Source organism: Oncorhynchus mykiss, chromosome 9 (genome assembly GCF_057628025.1).
Source record: "Oncorhynchus mykiss isolate SJ-2025 chromosome 9, ASM5762802v1, whole genome shotgun sequence".
Lineage (NCBI taxonomy): Eukaryota > Metazoa > Chordata > Actinopteri > Salmoniformes > Salmonidae > Oncorhynchus > Oncorhynchus mykiss.
Window position 1 is genome coordinate 13,147,093 of NC_143030.1, and position 8,120 is coordinate 13,155,212.

The window sequence follows — 8,120 nt, forward strand, 5'->3', positions numbered from 1 at the left end:
AGAAAGAGAGAGAGAGACAGAGGGGGAGAACAGAAAGAAATGCCCACTTGCCAGTTTGTGTTTTATATCTTGTTTCTGCGTCGACATCAAACTGCCACATAACAAGCTGTTACCAACCATCTGGTCATCATGACGCTATACAAACAAACAAACAGAAATATCATTCTGAAGACTTGATCTTAAATGACTCCCTATTCCCTATCTAGTGCACTACTTCTACATACACTGTTAGATAAGAATGTGCAAAAAAGGTTCCTCGGTTGTCTCCATAGGAGAACCCTTTGAAGAACCTTTTTTTGGTTCCTGGTAGAACCCTTTTGGTTCCAGGTAGAACCCCTTTGAGTTCCATGTAGAACCCTTTTCACAGAGGTTTCACCATGGAGCCCAAAATAGTTTTACCTGGAACTAAAAAGGGTTCTACCAGGAACCAAAAAGGGTTCTACCAGGAACCAAAAAGGGTTCTACCAGGAACCAAAAAGGGTTCTTCAATGGGTAAATTGGCTCTGGTCAAAAGTAGTGCACTGGAATAGTGAGACACTGTCATCTGAGATTTGTTCACACTCTCTAAAGCAACAGTATGTTGAAGTGTTAATCTGTATATACCATGTAAATACCATCAGACTGCCTGTATTCATATTACATATAGAGCTGATAGCATGATTAGGGCCAGGAGTTTTTTATGGAGATACATTTCTGTCAAACCATTTCATTAATTCACAACTTTTTGACTGATATCTATCACGGGAGTGTTCCTCACCACATCACCTGAATATGCAAGACAATCTCTGGGCCCTAGTTAAATGCTGTCATAAAGCAAATAGCCTACAACTATTACTAGTAGGGGCCTGGAATTTTTCCCAGTCAGGTCACGCGGTCAGGGAAAACTCCTGGCCCTAAGTATACTGAACAAAAATATAAACGCAACAATTTCAAAGATTTTACTGAGTTACAGTTCATATAAGGAAATCGGTCAATTGACATAAATTCATTAAGCTCTAATCTATGGATTTCACATAACTGGGCAGGGGTGCCAGGCCCAGACAATCAGAATGTGTTTTTTCCCACAATAGGACTTTATTACAGACAGAAATGCTCCTCAGTTTCATCAGCTGTCCGGGTGATGGGTGACTGATCTCAGACGATCCCACAGGTGAAGAAGTCGGATGTTGAGGTCCTGGGCTGGCATGGTTGCACGTGATCGGCGGTTGTGAGGCCGGTTGGAAGTACTGCCAAATTCTTTAAAACAACATTGGAGGCGGTTTACGGTAGAGAAATGAACATTCAATTCCCTGGCAACAGCTCTGGTGGACATTCCTGCAGTCAGCATGCCAATTACACGCTCCCTCAAAACTTGAGACATCTGTGGCATTGGGTTGTGTGACAAAACTGCCTTTTATTGTCCCCCAGCACAAGGTGCACCTGTGCCAATTGCACGCTCCCTCAAAACTTGAGACATCTGTGGCATTGTGTTGTGTGACAAAACTGCCTTTTATTGTCCCCCAGCACAAGGTGCACCTGTGCCAATTGCACGCTCCCTCAAAATTTGAGACATCTGTGGCATTGTGTTGCGTGACAAAACTGCCTTTTACTGTCCCACAGCACAAGGTGCACCTGGGCCAATTGCACGCTCCCTCAAAACTTGAGACATCTGTGGCATTGTGTTGTGTGACAACTGCCTTTTATTGTCCCCAACACAAGGTGCACCTGTGTAATGATGTTGCTGTTTAATCAGCTTCTTGATATGCCACACCTGTCAGGTGAATGGATTACCTTGGCAAAAGAGAAATGTTCACTAACATGGATGTAAACAAATTTGTGCACAAAATCTGAGAGAAATAAGCTTTTCATGCGTATGGAAAATGTCTGGGATCTTTTATTTCAGCTCACGAAACATGGGACCAACACTTTACATGTTGCGTTTATATTTTTGTTCAGTGTATAACAGAGAACTAGAATACTGCTCCCAGAGCTGTGGCTGTACAGGACCAGGACTCATAACCACAAAGCATCTCAGAGCAGAAGTGCTGGATCTAGGATCAGGTCCACCCTGTATCCATGTAATCTTATTCATTATGATTTAAAAGTGAAAACGGATCCTAGATCAGAACTCTTGCTCTGAGACGCTTTGTGTAAATGGGCCCAGGACAGTAATACAGTTGGAAGTAAAAAACAGGTACAGAAAACGCCCCCTTACCCCTTACAAAATGAGAGGTTAGAGTATTACACTACTCAAAAAAGAAAGAAAGAGAGAGTTCTTGAAATTATTCTATTTTTGTTATTTCTCATTGGAAGGACATCATTTAAATAAAAAATTGTAAGTGCATATATTATGATTAGGAAAGTTATCCACCTTCGTTTTCAGATCCAGCAGTGTGGTTTATGTAGCTGTTGGCTGAAACACATGCAGCTATATATGTCTTGCCAATGTCATGAAAATGATTATATCATTCAAATAAATTATTTTTCTTGCTTATCACTGCTTGTTTTCTATGGATGTTGATTGAGTTTCTTTCCCGACCAGTTATTATCGTATCTGAGCTTCCTGAATTAAAGAACATTTCGGGGGAAAAACAGGCTCTATGATCCTATGTCTCTATAAGACAAATGAGAAGTCATCCAAATCCCAGGAATATTTTATAATTTCACCAACGATGTGCCTTTTTCAGTCACCGACACTGAGCAACACTTAATATATTATAATACACTGGGTGTACAAAACATTGAGGACACCTGCTCTTTCCATGACCTAGACTGATGTGTTAGTCTGTCTGTATTTCAGATTGTGTAGTCTATATGTGTAGTGGTGGTAGTCTGTATTTCAGACTATGTAGTCTATATGTGTAGTGGGGGTAGTCTGTCTGTATTTCAGACTATGTAGTCTATATGTGTAGTGGGGGTAGTCTGTCTGTATTTCAGACTATGTAGTCTATATGTGTAGTGGTGGGAGTCTGTATTTCCGACTGTGTAGTCTACATGTGTAGTGGTGGTAGTCTGTCTGTATTTCAGACTGTGTAGTCTATATGTGTAGTGGTGGGAGTCTGTATTTCAGACTGTGTAGTCTATATGTGTAGTGGTGGGACTCTGTATTTCAGACTGTGTAGTCTACTTGTGTAGTGGTGGGAGTCTGTATTTCAGACTGTGTAGTCTATATGTGTAGTGGTGGGAGTCTGTATTTCAGACTGTGTAGTCTATATGTGTAGTGGTGGGAGTCTGTCTGTATTCCAGACTATGTAGTCTATCTGCATAGTGGTGGGAGTCTGTCTGTATTTCAGACTATGTAGTCTATCTGCATAGTGGTGGGAGTCTGTCTGTATTCCAGACTATGTAGTCTATCTGCATAGTGGTGGGAGTCTGTCTGTATTCCAGAATTTGTAGTCTGTCTGCGTGATGGTGGTAGTCTATCTGCATAGTGGTTGTAGTCTGTCTGCGTGGTGGTGGTAGTCTATCTGCGTGATGGTGGTAGTCTGTCTGCGTGGTGGTGGTAGTCTGTCTGCGTGGTGGTGGTAGTCTATCTGCATAGTGGTGGTAGTCTATCTGCATAGTGGTGGTAGTCTGTCTGCGTGGTGGTGGTAGTCTATCTGCATAGTGGTGGTAGTCTATCTGCATAGTGGTGGTAGTCTGTCTGCGTGGTGGTGGTAGTCTGTCTGCGTGGTGGTGGTAGTCTGTCTGTATTTCCCTCAGATTAACATCTGTAACTAGAGGAAGGGTATTTCTTTAACGAGCTGAGTTCACAGAGATGTAACAGCTCATTATTCATACCAAAACAAACTTATATAACATGGTGCCTTCGTCCCAAAAGGCACCCTGTTCCCTACATAGTGCCTTCGTCCCAAATGGCACCCTGTTCCCTACATAGTGCACTACCTTTGACCAGCTAAAAAGTAAAAAGTAGTGCACTACATAGGAAAATGAGTGCTGATCTAAGTCCCTCGCCTGTAGGAAACTACTAGAGTCTGTCACCACCTAGTGGACAGATCACTCTAATCAAATATAATTTTATTAGTCACATGCGCCGAATACATCAGGTGTCAGTACCCTCAAGTTCCTTGGTGTCCACATCACCAACAAACTAACATGGTCCAAGCACACCATGACAGTCGTGAAGCGGGCACCACATTGGAGATAAAAGGTACTACGGTTTTACTGATGCAGTCCTGTTGCCTTTGGTGGCGTTGGTGGAATTTTGACAGCTATTCCAAGGGTTCTATTCTAGAATTAGATTCCCATGGGATTGGCAGCAGTTGGGATGTTTAAAATCACCATTGAACATCACTGTGGTGACATATGATTGTTCTCAGTCCAAAACAAAAATATGTATGTTATGCATACTGATTATAAACACCTCATGCTGGAAATACTATTGCTATTTGATATTTAAAATCCCAATAATCCCATAAACCTATTCAGTAATGCAATACAGTTATCCTGACTATTCTGTGCAATTCTGGGATTGCATTTTTTTACCTGTATAATCTGAAGTAATTTTGGTCATGAATAATTGAGTTCTTCCTAATCCAATGGCAGCAGGATCATAACGTCTAGAGATAGGTGAGCCCGTATGTGTATATATAGTGTCTGTATTAGAGGTCGACCGATTATGATTTTTCAACGCCGATACCGATTATTGGAGGGCCAAAAAAGCCGTTACCGATTAATGGAGGGCCAAAAAAGCCGTTACCGATTAATGGAGGGCCAAAAAAGCCGTTACCGATTAATGGAGGGCCAAAAAAGCCGTTACCGATTAATGGAGGGCCAAAAAAGCCGTTACCGATTAATGGCCGATTTTCTTTTACCGTTGTATTTGTAATAATGACAATTACAACAATACTGAATAAACACTTATTTTAACTTAACATAATACATCAATAGAATGAATTTAGCCTCAGGTAAATAATAAAACATGTTCAATTTGGTTTAAATAATGCAAAAACAAAGTGTTGGAGAAGAAAGTAAAAGTGCAATATGTGCCATGTAAGAAAAGCTAACGTTTCAGTTCCTTGCTCAAAACATGAGACCATGCAGTGCCTTGCGAAAGTATTCGGCCCCCTTGAACTTTGCGACCTTTTGCCACATTTCAGGCTTCAAACATAAAGATATAAAACTGTATTTTTTTGTGAAGAATCAACAACAAGTGGTACACAATCATGAAGTGGAACGACATTTATTGGATATTTCAAACTTTTTTAACAAATCAAAAACTGAAAAATTTGGGCGTGCAAAATTATTCAGCCCCTTTACTTTCAGTGCAGCAAACTCTCCCCAGAAGTTCAGTGAGGATCTCTGAATGATCCAATGTTGACCTAAATGACTAATGATGATAAATACAATCCACCTGTGTGTAATCAAGTCTCCGTATAAATGCACCTGCACTGTGATAGTCTCAGAGGTCCGTTAAAAGCGCAGAGAGCATCATGAAGAACAAGGAACACACCAGGCAGGTCCGAGATACTGTTGTGAAGAAGTTTAAAGCCGGATTTAGATACAAAAAGATTTCCCAAGCTTTAAACATCCCAAGGAGCACTGTGCAAGCGATAATATTGAAATGGAAGGAGTATCAGACCACTGCAAATCTACCAAGACCTGGCCGTCCCTCTAAACTTTCAGCTCATACAAGGAGAAGACTGATCAGAGATGCAGCCAAGAGGCCCATGATCACTCTGGATGAACTGCAGAGATCTACAGCTGAGGTGGGAGACTCTGTCCATAGGACAACAATCAGTCGTATATTGCACAAATCTGGCCTTTATGGAAGAGTGGCAAGAAGAAAGCCATTTCTTAAAGATATCCATAAAAAGTGTTGTTTAAAGTTTGACACAAGCCACCTGGGAGACACACCAAACATGTGGAAGAAGGTGCTCTGGTCAGATGAAACCAAAATTGAACTTTTTGGCAACAATACAAAACGTTATGTTTGGCGTAAAAGCAACACAGCTCATCACCCTGAACACACCATCCCCACTGTCAAACATGGTGGTGGCAGCATCATGGTTTGGGCCTGCTTTTCTTCAGCAGGGACAGGGAAGATGGTTAAAATTGATGGAAAGATGGATGGAGCCAAATACAGGACCATTCTGGAAGAAAACCTGATGTAGTCTGCAAAAAACCTGAGACTGGGACGGAGATTTGTCTTCCAACAAGACAATGATCCAAAACATAAAGCAAAATCTACAATGGAATGGTTAAAAAATAAACATATCCAGGTGTTAGAATGGCCAAGTCAAAGTCCAGACCTGAATCCAATCGAGAATCTGTGGAAAGAACTGAAAACTGCTGTTCACAAATGCTCTCCATCCAACCTCACTGAGCTCAAGCTGTTTTGCAAGGAGGAATGGGAAAAAATGTCAGTCTCTCGATGTGCAAAACTGATAGAGACATACCCCAAGCGACTTACAGTTGTAATCGCAGCAAAAGGTGGCGCTACAAAGTATTAACTTAAGGGGGCTGAATAATTTTGCACGCCCAATTTTTCAGTTTTTGATTTGTTAAAAAAGTTTGAAATATCCAATAAATGTCGTTCCACTTCGTGATTGTGTCCCACTTGTTGTTGATTCTTCACAAAAAAATACAGTTTTATATCTTCATGTTTGAAGCCTGAAATGTGGCAAAAGGTCGCAAAGTTCAAGGGGGCCGAATACTTTCGCAAGGCACTGTATGAAAGCTGGTGGTTCCTTTTAACATGAGTCTTCAATATTCCCAGGTAAGAAGTTTTAGGTTGTAGTTATTATAGGAATAATAGGACTATTTCCCTCTATACGATTTGTATTTCATTAACCTTTGACTATTAGATGTTCTTATAGGCACTTTAGTATTGCCAGTGTAACAGTATAGCTTCCCTCCATCTCCTCCTCCATCTCCTCTGCTGGCAAAACGCACGAAAGTGCTGTTTGAATGAAAGTTTACGTGCCTGCTTCTGCCTACCACCGCTCAGTCAGATATTTAAATATTTGTATGCTTGTATACTCAGTCAGATTATATGCAACGCAGGACACGCTAGATAATATCTAGTAATATCATCAACCATGTGTAGTTAACTAGTGATTATGATTGATTGTTTTTTATAAGATAAGTTTAATGCTAGCTAGCAACTTACCTTGGCTTACTGCATTTACATAACAGGCAGTCTCCTTGTGGAGTGCAAACGAGAGAGAGGCAGGTCGTTATTGCGTTGGACTAGTTAAATGTAAGGTTGCAAGATTGGATCCCCCGAGCTGACAAGGTGAAAATCTGTCGTTCTGCCCCTGAACGAGGCAGTTAACCCAGCGTTCCTAGGCCGTCATTGAAAATAAGAATGTGTTCTTAACTGACTTGCCTAGTTAAATAAAGGTCTAATTTTTTAAATACATTTTTTAAATCGGCAAATCGGTTGCCCAAAAATTCCGATTTCCGATTGTTATGAAAACTTGAATTCGGCCCTAATTAATCGGCCCTAATTAATCGGCCCTAACTAATCGGCCCTAACTAATCGGCCATTCCGATGAATCGGTCAACCTCTAGCCTGTAAATATAGTGTGTATATATAGTGTGTGTAAGTATAGTGTGTATATATAGTGTGTGTCAGTGTGTGTGTATATAGTGTGTGTATATATATTGTGTGCATATATCGTGTGTGTACTGTATGTATAGTGTGTTCATATATAGTGTGTGTATATATAGTGTGTGTCAGTGTGTCTGTCAGTGTGTGTATATATAATGTGTGTATATAAAGTGTGTGTATATAAAGTGTATATATAGTGTGTGTATATAGTGTGTGTATTTATGGTGTGTGTATTTATAGAGTGTGTATTTATAGTGTGTGTATTTATGTTGTGTATATATAGTGTGTGTGTGTATATAATGTGTGTAGTTATAGTGTGTGTGTATATAGTGTGTGTATATAGTCTTTCTCTCTCTCTCTCTCTCTCTCTCTCTCTCTCTCTCATATATAAGGGCTTTATTGCAAGGGAAACAAATGTTAACCAAAACAAGTGAATGAGATAATAAACAAAAGTGGCAACAGGCAACATCTTGCTGCTCAGATGAAACACAATAATATTTCACCCAGTAAGAGTTGATCAAAATTGGGTTCGTTATCATATTCTTTATTGGTCTGTGTAATCTGATATGGTTTTATATTTGGCAGG